The 11,758-nt window shown below is 29.6% G+C and overlaps 1 long non-coding RNA gene across 1 annotated transcript; it reads left to right on the plus strand.

Annotated features, from left to right (window-relative positions):
* The first annotated feature begins 4,834 nt into the window (after positions 1-4,834).
* On the plus strand, positions 4,835-11,356 carry LOC111209610. Its single transcript, XR_002661035.2, has 2 exons — positions 4,835-10,214; positions 11,089-11,356. It is a non-coding gene; the product is annotated as an uncharacterized LOC111209610 (long non-coding RNA).
* Positions 11,357-11,758: the final 402 nt, after the last annotated feature.

An 11,758-nucleotide genomic window follows, 5' to 3' on the forward strand; every position in this document is an offset into this window, starting at 1 on the left:
TAAGGAAGGGCCGAAATGCAATGATATAATACAGATTATGCTTATGGATCATGGCTGTGAGATCACGAAATCTTTAGCATGGGATGCTCGTGAATATGCGGTTAATGCTGTTAGAGGTATACCAGAGAGAAGTTATGGAAAAATACCGAAATACTTGCACATGCTTTTGTTTAAATCTTCTAAAAACAATCAACTTTGTTTAACTTTGGATACTTTGGATAATTCTTGTATGGTTATTTTATCAGTTTCATTGTTATACATTGGTATTATTTTCACTTCACTTCTCTATCTCTCTGTTTGTTTAGTTATGTTCAGCTATGCTTTTGAGTTCGAGTTTAAGTTTGTTTGACAATAGCTGATGTCTGATTTTTCAACAAAAAAGGTGGATTGTAAGAACAGATCACTGAGCACAAAATATAAGAACCATTTGACTGGTAAAGTCGACACAAATATTGTTGCAACAAAACACTAGGTGATCTTACCACCTGTGTGCAGTAGGTTACTCCAAAAACCCCCGTCGTTTTTCCATTTCACTACGTCACTGTTAGTTTCCCGTGTAATCTTGAGGCCTGTCACAGCATGGTACTCCTGAAGCGAAAACCGGAGAGGCGTCCTCGCAAAAACAAACCACTTCTCATGCAGCTTTGAGGTAATCAGCTGTCTACATATGAAGCTATCCACTAGTTTCCCAGAGAACTTGAGATCATTTTCGGCAATAGCCATGATATGTGTGAAAACATGATCTCTCTTCACATCATCGTACTCTGCACACATAGCTTTCTTCAGATCTCTGATAAGTTCCATGCGGCAACTGTTGTTGATCTTCTTAACCCGAGGTTCTGAACCCTCTGCATATAATCGTTTAGGTAGCTCCAGCTCCATATCTACAAAAGATAATAAAACACATGGTTGTTAACAGCAATATCATAAACATGCAAACGTCCGAAACAAGCGTAAGAGTGAAACTGAGCCAGAGTGAAACTGAGCCAAACACAAGATAATAATCAAAAGCAAAACACCATTGTCTAATCAAATTTAAATTTAGAAACACAGTAGATCGATTAATCAAATAAGACAAGTCAATCTCCATCTCGCAATCAAATCAGCAAATTAAGACAATTAACAGTCAAATACACACAAACTTTGTTCAGCGAAATCAGTATCGTAACACTCATAAAGACAAACACAAACACTAACATTGTTCACCAAAATCGGTTCACATAATCAAAAAGTCAATTCAGACAAGCAAACAAATATTGATCCAAGTCAAAGTAACAAACTTAATAATGAAACAAAGACTAAGACAAATCAAAGAAACAAACCGTTCACAAATTGAGACCAGATAGCCGGATGAGAGAGGCGGAGAAGGGGAGAGAAGCCGAAAGGTGGAGAGAAATGGAGAGAAGCGACGAGAAGCAGAGAGGCGGAGAGTAGCGGAGAGGTGAAGAGAATCAGAGAGAAGCGCCGAGAAGCGGAGAGGCAGAGAGGCGGATAAGCTCGATTTTGCCTTTGATTTCACTGGTTCGTCCACAAGATCGCCATCTTCAAAGTCTCAATTTTTTGGCCATCAGAGAGAGGCGGTGAAACAAAAACGAAATTAGTTCAGAGGTGGAGGCAAACAGAGAGAAGCAGCGAGCAGCAGAGAGGCGGAGAAGCTTGATTTCGCCGTTGAATTCACCGGTTATTACACAGGATCGCCATTTTCAAAGTCTCGATTGTTTTTCTTGAGAGAGAGGCGGAGAAACCAACAAGAAATTAGGGTTACGTGTTTTGTTCCCTTTTTGTTTTAACTTTTTTAATATATCTTTGTAACACGTTTTTTTAAAAAAAAAAATTACTTAGCACATGAAACAAACACAATTAAATTATGTTTAATTAGATTAATTCAAGGTTAGTTTTGGAATTTTGGAAAATTTTATACTAAAGGGACAATTTAATGATGGATTTATACCATAGGGACAACTATGTTGTTTTCTTGTTCTCTTTTGGCAATTTTCCCAAAATTTAATCAAACTCACAAAAGATTAAACAATTCATAAGTTTCACTAGAAGAATTTTCGGAAGACTTCACTAAAAGTCTTATGGAAAGTCTTTCATTAACATTATCAATAACAAAAGACTTCTTAAAAAAATTCTTTAAAAATTAATGAGAGTTCAAGTTAACTCTTCTCTCAGAAGACTTTTTCAAAAGTTTTCTCGGAAGACTTCTCCGTAAACTTAATGCGAATTAAGCGGGAAACTTAAATTTTAGGTGAAAGTTGAATTTTAAATTTCATGAAAGTTAAAAATATATATATTAATATCTAAAAAAACACATTGAACCACATGACATGATATTCTCGAAGTTACTTAATATTGAAAATTAAAAAACATATCTTGAAGTTACTTAACACTCTTGAAAATACAAATTTTACAAAAAAAACGTAAAAGACTTCCCCAAAAGTCTTATCGGATTAGCTAGAGAAATTAAAAAACATTAATATTTATAACATCATAATTATCACAAATTAAGTTATGAATTCCACTCAGGAGTCCCAATATTGACTTATAAAGATGAATTAACAAGAAAATATTAAAAAAAATTTTTACGTTTGAAGAAAATTGAAGTTTAATAAAGATTAATGTAGAAGACTTTCTATGAAGTCTTCCGCGCAAGATTTCTCAAAGAAGACTGATATCACTCAAATTATCCTAAGGAGTGATTTTACTCTCTCAAATAAGAGGTTCAATTGTAGTACTTAGGGTCGAATCCACAAGGAGCTAGGGAATCTAATAAATCTAATTGGATTTGTTAAGTAAGGTGGTTTAATGATTTAAATGTAAAGTTGCAGTTGTTTGAGCAAGTAATTGCTCGATTGATTAGTTGAGGTTTTTGTGTTTAAAAGGAAATAGCTAGATTTAGAGTTTTTATTCAGGAAATTTGGAATTATAATCATATAGATGCCTAACAAGTTGCATGCATGATATTGTAGAGCTCAACACTTATAAATGAACCACTAGGCTCTCGCTTTATAAGTTTGTCTATTGACTAGTGTCGATCGATGATTCTATATGAATATCGATCGATGCACTATTCGAAACGTCGACCGATTATTCTATTTGAATATCGATCGACGCTATTGGTCAAGCGTTAATGTGCGGGTTGAATGTGCTCACTAAGCTCACTAGATCAGCTCTCGCCTTACTCTAGCAAGAATCTTAGCTCAATTAGAATGGTTTCAGGATGAAATTAAAACTATCGCTTATATCTAACAATCCTAGGGCAAGTTCTAGGTAGCTAATCTAGAATCAGACATTAATGACAATCCTAATGATTAATATCACCACTTAACAATCTATAGTTGGGGCTAATCCTTCATAACCTATTTAAACCCTAAAATCTAACAAGAGAACTACCGAGACATGACCAATCAATTCATAACAACAATAAGGTATGAAAACTGCATTAGAATAGTAAATAGATATCAATGGAGTTCCAATCACAAATATAACTTTGGATCTTCTCTCCAATCTATCAAAATCTTAGAAAACCTTTGCTGTGAAAATAGTAAAACAAGAAAGCACTATTTTCCTCTAACATGTTGGCAAAACTTATATAATTAGGTTAAAACTCGTTAGGGGTAATCTTGTAAATTGGTGAAAACTTGGGCTTCAAGTCGGCTGTGACCAAACAGGCTTTCTGCGTGCATCGCTGTCGATCGATGTCAAGACGTTAACATCGATCGATTATTCCTCTTCAATATCGACCGATGGTCGAGCTCGATGGTCATCTCGGGTGCTTACTCCAAATATCTCCAAAATGCTCCAAAATCATCACTTATCTCCAAATCACTCATGACCATATAAATATACTAAATAAACTCTATAATACAATAGTTAATAGTTAAAACACTTATAAACCATGGGTAAAAGTGGGTAAAATCCATGGTCTATCAAAGACTTCTTAAGAAGTCTTTTATTTAGGTCATTTTTGCAATTGAGAATTTACGAAGGAAAACTTCTTAAGAAGTCTACTCTACAGAAGACTTCTTAAGAAGTTTACTCTACATAAGACTTCTTAAGAAGTCTTTCTTTGTAAATATGAGCTTACTTTTGAATTTGAAAAATTCTCGAAAATGCTATAGAGGACTTCTCGAGAAGTCTTCTCGGATAAACATGTTAGTTTTGAAATTGACCGAAGTTTGTCAGAAATTTGACTTTTTGTAGAAGACTTCTATATAAGTCTTCCCAAAGTATTCTCAATGTCGCAAGAAGTACATGGGATACTTTTGCAATTAACTATATTTGAATTTTCCAGAGAAGTCTTCTCTCGTAACCAAAGATTTGACCAAAAATCCGGAATAAAATTTGAGAAGACTTATATATTAATATTAGATATTTTACTATTATTTTTCAATTGCAAAAGTAATCCACACAGACATCTTGCGACAGTGAGAAGACTTCAGGAAAACTTTCAGAAGACTTCTACATAAGTTTTCCCCGAGAAGACTTCCCGAGAAGACTTCCTGAGAAGTTTTCTATAAAAAATCAAATTTCTAACAGTCTTCGGTCAATTGCAAAACTAACTTGTTTATCTGATAAGATTTTTTCAGAAGTCTTCTCTGGTTTTTTTTATTTTTTTTTCCTTAATAGAGAAAAGTTAGAAGACTTCTAGGGAAGTCTTGTTGATGGAGAACACATTTTGCGAAGTCTTTTGAAAGTCTTCGGGAACAGATCTGAGAAAAAAATGATTTCATACCTTAGATTTGTGAGATGACTTGCTTAGTTTCTCCAACCACCCAAAACTTCACTACAAAAGCTACCTAGTCGTTAATGACCACATATCATGAGCTTCAAAGTCTCTTTAAACCTTACAAAGCTTGGAATCAAAATCTTAGTTTTTTGGATGAATTTAAAGAGAAAGTGAAAGAAATGTGATTTGTGTGCATAAGTAATGAGACATGAAGAGTAAAATTTGAAACGTTGGTGTATTAAAAGCTTCAAATTGGTTGTTCATGATGGTAGTGTATTGATGACAATTGCAATATTATAAATACTTGATGAAGATGAAGATGAAGATGATAAGGTAAAAGATTCATTTTCGAAATCGAAAAAGTAATAACATTTTTGTGAATAACTCGAACTTCTAGAGTGAATATGGAAAAATAAAGTTTCAAAAAGGCATGAATATCTTTGTGTTTAATTTGAAATTTTAGATCATACTTCCAAAAAAAACCTTTTACCCCCAAAACAAACTAGCAAAAGTCGAGCTCAAGAATTAGAAACTTTGGGAACTACCGTAATTTGAAAATTTCTTAATCATTTTTGTAACTATCTGTAGTATTTATTTAGTTACTTCTCCAACATGAGAGTACTTTTTAACTTTCTTTTCAAGCTCTTTAAACAGATTCTAATAACAGGACTTTTTGTTTTTAAATATATATCTTGTTTAAAGCTGGGGCAATTCAAAATATATCATAAGCCCATAAGATAACAATATAAAAAAATAGCTAGTTATATACAGTTTTTATATTCATAAATTATGAATTATTATATATTTCTTATATAAAATTTATAACCATACTTATTAGATTCGATTGTTTATTTTTCAAAATAAAATTTATCTCTAGTTTGTCCTTTTCTGTTTCAACATTTTATTGCTATTTAACTTATAAAATCTATCTTATGACAACATAAACATTATATAGAAATTAGACTTTGGTTGAAATATGATTTACAATTTATACCATTAATCTTTATATTTTTATATTTTTCTTAAAGTAAATCATATCGAGTTTAATTAATTAATTCATAAAACTAGTTAAATTCTAATAAATGCTTAGTTATAATATATATATAAGTATATATGTATATTGTCGTTAAATATGATTTTTTTGGATGATGTAATTATGTGGTCAGCCTTTATTTGTGAAGAGCGTTATTTGGTGTTTTATTGTGTTATGTAGTAATACGTTAATATATTATGTGTTTATTTTTTCAATAATGTGTTGTTGTGTGTATAATAGTACTTGTTAGTGATGAATTGAGCTTCTGATGTAAAACATATTGAATTTCAATAACTTTGCGTTTAGACATTTGTTGATTCTAAGATTGATGGTTTCAGCGTAAAAATTGTATTTTAATATCTCACATTTTTGAACATTACTCTTTTAAGATGTTTTTTTTCCTCTCCCAATATTTTGACATTGAGTCATCACTATCTATTTATTTCGTTTACCTTTCCGATATGCGGTGCTTCTCACCTACACTGCGAAAAGACTCACCTCCGTGCTCTTGTTTTTCTTCACCTTCTTCTCTTGTGAGATTGTCTTGTATTTGTTATAGATCAAGTTTATGAGTTCTATGTTGTGTGGTTGTTTCTCACGGCGTTGTAGGCTGTTTCGGTCAATATTGGCCCTCTTCTTCCTTATATTTTGGCTGATGTTAGGAACTACATCTCGTTGGGTTGAGTCAGAGTTTAGTTGTCTTTCATCTTGTTTTCCTCGTCGTTGGTTTGTCGTCGATAGTCTCTGCTCGTCTTGGTTTTCAAGTTCTGGATTTTGGTGATTTGACTTCTATGCTCTTTTTCATAGCTCAAGGATGGTTCTATGGCTTGCTGATTTCGTTTCGTCTTCTTTTCTCTCTTTGTTCTCTCATCTCGTTGCACCTTACATCGTTGCTTACGTCTCTGGTGGCTCTCCCTTTCGCCATATTTTCTACTCCAGATTTGGATAGTGTTTTCCTCTGTGTATGCTTTCTGGGGTTTGGAATGTTGTTTTTGGTCTCAAGTTTAAGCTCTGGTTTTTCTGTGGCTGACTTCCATTCTCCTTCCCTCAGGTTTTCTCTCTTCTTCTCTTGTGTCATTTGGTGTAGGTGTGCAGAGTTAGTCGTTTGGAGCTTTGGTCCCTTATATTCAGAGCTTTGTGGTTCTTCCCTGGCATGGGTGCCTTGTATGTGCCTGTTTAGTTAGTGTGGTGCTTCTTACCTCTTAGTTAGTGGTTGTGCTTTTGGTTCTTTAGGCATGTGTCTTCTTGTTTCGTGGTGACGTTGTTCTTCCGATGATTATTCTATCTCTGATCCGTTTTTTGGCTTTTTGCGTTGGTACTTGATCGCGCTCCTTTGTGTTCGGGGGATTGTTTTGTCTCAGATTTATCTTTGTACATTTTCTGACATATGCTTGTTCTACCCAAGATATTCTATGGTAAGATGAGGTAAATTAGTCTTCTTAGTTGATCTCATTTCAGCTCAAAACCTTTATTGAGTTAGTATTATTATGGTATTTTGCTTTTTCTCCGTGATTGTGATTTTTAATAGTAAAATAAATATATAATTTGTAAATTAAATAATAAAAAATGGTAAATTTTTTTAAAAAAATAACACAATTTATTTTATTTTAGTTGTAAATAAATTAAATATTTAAAATATAATTATTTATTCTTCTTGAATTTTAATTAGTGACCAATAAAATAGTTTATCAAACTTCACACAATAATGGTTAGTGCGAAAATGATTAGAAAGTGTGGTCAAATTACAATAATCTAAAAGAAGAAGAATCTAAAATATAAAAAGAAAAAATATATGAGAGACACGTATCATCAAACCCCCTTGTCAGTTGTTATAAGATGAAAAAAAAAACAACTTTTATATATGTATAGATATATACCAAAAGTTAAATTGTAAACACATTTTAAATTATTATCCATATCCCAACATATCTAATTGTAGGATATGTATATATTAAATAACATTAAGTTGGAATATATGTATAACAACTAATTAATGAATAGGAGAAAATTTGAAAAATGTTAATTTTTTCCATTTAGAAAAATACTACAAAGAAAGAAATAATGTCAACTAGAAACCAAAAAAATTTGAATGTGCAAATCCGACAATCAGAAGTAGATTCATGAAGAATTAATTCTCATGGATATGCATAATAATTCCAATAGCAATAAGAAACATATTTCAAGTAATTGAATCAAAATCTCATATTGAGATTCTGCATTAACATCAGCTCTTTTTTTTACTCAAAGCAATTTTTTTACTCAAAACAATGTTTAATTTAATTTTAAAAAAAAGCATTATGTAGCTTTAAAATTTGAGTGACATCATTGTGACAGTATTATGATAACTACTACGTAGATCATATGTTAAGAAAATGATTACTAACTGTAAGAATAATACAACATCATATGATCACACAACTGAAAAAACAAATAATGTATTAAAAACAACATGAAATATATAAATCACATGAAAATATCCATGAACTATTTTGTGTTATGATCATAACACCATCAACATTATTTTGATAGCTACAAAAGTGCTAACTTGTAATTCGACAATTTTTTATTTTGGTTAACATTTTTTTAACATATTTTAATAGTTATCCCATGTTCTTTGATGTAGCCTTGCATTTTGAATACTTGATCTATTTGTGTTCATTTGTATGATCCAGTTATAAAATAATTTTTTATTCAGTGATACCAAATTTCAAATCTGATATATTTTCCGATATTAAAATTATACTTATGGTGTTAATAACATAACACATATTAGTTTATGGATGTTGTCATGTTATTCATATAATTCATTTAGTTTTTAATACATTAGTTTTGTCCAAATGTATGATCATGTGGTGATGTATTTTTTGTGTTGCTGACAATAGTTTTCGTATAGAAACTGTATATAAGTCATATAATCATCCCTGTATTATGCTAATCGAGTAATATATTATACATTATTTGGTTCTCGCTATAATTAGGTAAATGATGTTGGTGAAAAATGGTAAATTTATTTGTGTGGGTTGACCAAAATAGTTTTCGTACTTTTTCCAATGTGTGCTATTTTATTAAATAATATGACATTTGTATAACAAAAAATATGTGATACCGAATAAATCATCAGTTGTTAAGAAATAACTAAATGTATTCGTAAATGTATCTTCAAATACAATAGAAAAATGACATTGACAAAATAACTTAGAATTATTTAAATAAAACTTGCATAAACTGAAACTAATTAATGAAAGATATGTAAAATAGCATGTTGTCAAAACTCTTGTATAATTTACATGATATCTTAAAGAATATGATCATATGAATATAATCTAACAATTATCGCTTGAGGCTATTTAATTAACTAAGAATAATAAATATTATTTACTTAACAAAAAAGGTTTTCAATAAAGAAAATCCTCTAATAATTATAGTTTGGCTTGACCAAAGTAGTTTTCGTACTTTTGCCAACGCGTGCTATTTTAGTAAATAATCTGACATCTGTTTAACAAAAAATATGTGATACCGATTAAATCATCAGTTGTTAAGAAATGACTAAATATATCGGTAAACGTATTTTCAAATATAAAAAAAACATGATATTGACAAAATAACTTAGCATTATTTAAATAAAATTCGCTTAAACTGTAACTAATTATCATGAAAAATATACATGTAAAATAGCATGTTGTCAAAACTCTTTGTAATTTAAATGATAACTTAAAGGATATGATCATATGAATATAATCTAACAATTATTACTTGAGACTATTTAATTAACTAAAAATAATAAATATCATTTACTTAACTAAAGAGGTTTTCTATAAAGAAAATCCTCTAATAGTTATAGTTTGTAGTTGGATATTTGCAAAAAAAAAAAAAAAATCTCAAAATAAATAGTAAAGGTAATAATTGGATATGCCATATATTTTATTATATAACAAATTGAAAATAATATATATTATTTAATTAACTAAAGAGATTTTCAATAAAGAAAAGCGTCTAATCATTATAGTTTGTAGTTGGATATTTGCAAAAAAAAATCTCAAAATAAATTGTAAAGGTAATAATTGGATATACCATATATTTGATTATATAATAAATTGAAAATAATAAATATTATTTACTTAACTAAAGAGATTTTCTATAAAAAATCCTCTAACAGTTATAATTTGTAGTTGGATATTTGCATAATAAATCTCAAAATAAATAGTAAAGTTCATAAGTGGATATACCATATATTCAATTATATAATAGATTGAAAAATATAATATAAATAAAAGTTAATCTAACTTTCTTCAGAACTTATATATAGGATAGGAACATAGAAGGGTTGTGAGTACTACTCAGCTTGGGGGGAAAGGAAGAGGGCAAAACAAAACAAAAACAAGAAGATGGTTTCATTTGGCAAATTTTTCTTCCTTATGCTTTTATGCCTTAATCTTCTTATGTCCCCAAGTAAGCCAAAAATCATTTAATATTTTATCTTATATGTTTCGTTATAGTATAATCTCATATATTATACTATTACCTTGTTTCAAGATATTTGGGATATATGTTGTACAATTACCAACAAGGATATACAGATCCACATCTTGACCCTAGGAACACGTACTCATAGTATAGATAAAATGTTGTGTCCATGCTTTCACACCTAATAATACAATTGACTTTGTATATCCCTTTCAAAAGAGATTTTTATCCAATTTTCCAAGTAAAAATTTTCAATTATATTTTATAGTAAACTTAATAAAAAAGTTAAACTGGATATTTTGTCTAATTTCATTAAGTATAAATTGAGTTTAATGAAACTAGCATTAGATTGGCAGTTTTCTATGATATCATCATTCTTATTTTTTTTTATTCCGCAATAAAAATAATGATCATAAATTTTCAATAGATCTTTGCTCGAAAAGTATTTATTTTTAGATATTTTTGATTTATACATATAGAATTTTCTCACAATAGTATATATATAGCGATTAATGAAATGGTGTGTAATACTGGACCTCATAAAATAATGAACAAAATAAAACATAATGCAAAAATAATTATGTTTTCAAAGTTAATAATATATTTTTAAATATTTCAAATCAAGAAATGAATTTTTTATCTTAAATTTCAAAATATAATGGCTTCATCAAGCAAAATATTTTTTGCTATGCTATGTTACTCCTTATGCTCTTAACCTAAGCATGAGATAAGAAAATGGTAAATACCTATTTAATATAATATTATGACTCCATTTAAACGTTTAGTTATAGTTGAACATATAATACTTTGTTTGTTACAAGACAGTCATAATTCACTGACCACTAAAATAAAAATTCAGAACCTGGGGAAGCAAAGATTGGTATAGAACCTATAGGTCTTTGCTCGAAGATTCCCAACTGCAATCAGAAGTGTAAGGAATTAAAAAAGACAACTATTGGTGGACTATGTTATAGGAGATCTCCAAGGGACACCGAGGACACATGTGGTTGCTTTATAATAATCTCATATATCGCTTCTTAAAGATATTGATAGTGATGTAATAAAAGACAACGAGTATCAAAATATTTTAACTGAAAGTGACAAAATTAAGTATTATATGATGCAAATGATTTATCCAAAACTTTTTTTCTTTTTGTTAAAAGTAAGCAACCCGCCTTTGCCATCAGAACCTTTCACTTAAGAAAAACTAGGACCTAATACGCTTAATACGATTTTATTTTATTTTGATTTAAAACTTCAAACTTGTACGAAAATATGTTGTGAGTGCTTAAATTTTTATCAAATAAGAATTTTAGCTTTAGATAAATTTATGGTAGGTATTTCATTTAATTATTTATTCATATTGGTTTATGTTCTAAAGATTAAAATTGTCTATGCTAGTTATAATTTAAAGTAATTATGATAAAGACACTTTTTATGTGTTTTTGTTTATATTTTTCCATATTTTACATTGTGTAATAAAAAAATTAAAAAAATTGTAAGATAATATATAAGTTATTTGATATTAT

This window comes from Brassica napus, chromosome C9, assembly GCF_020379485.1.
Source record: "Brassica napus cultivar Da-Ae chromosome C9, Da-Ae, whole genome shotgun sequence".
NCBI classification, from domain to species: Eukaryota; Viridiplantae; Streptophyta; class Magnoliopsida; order Brassicales; family Brassicaceae; genus Brassica; species Brassica napus.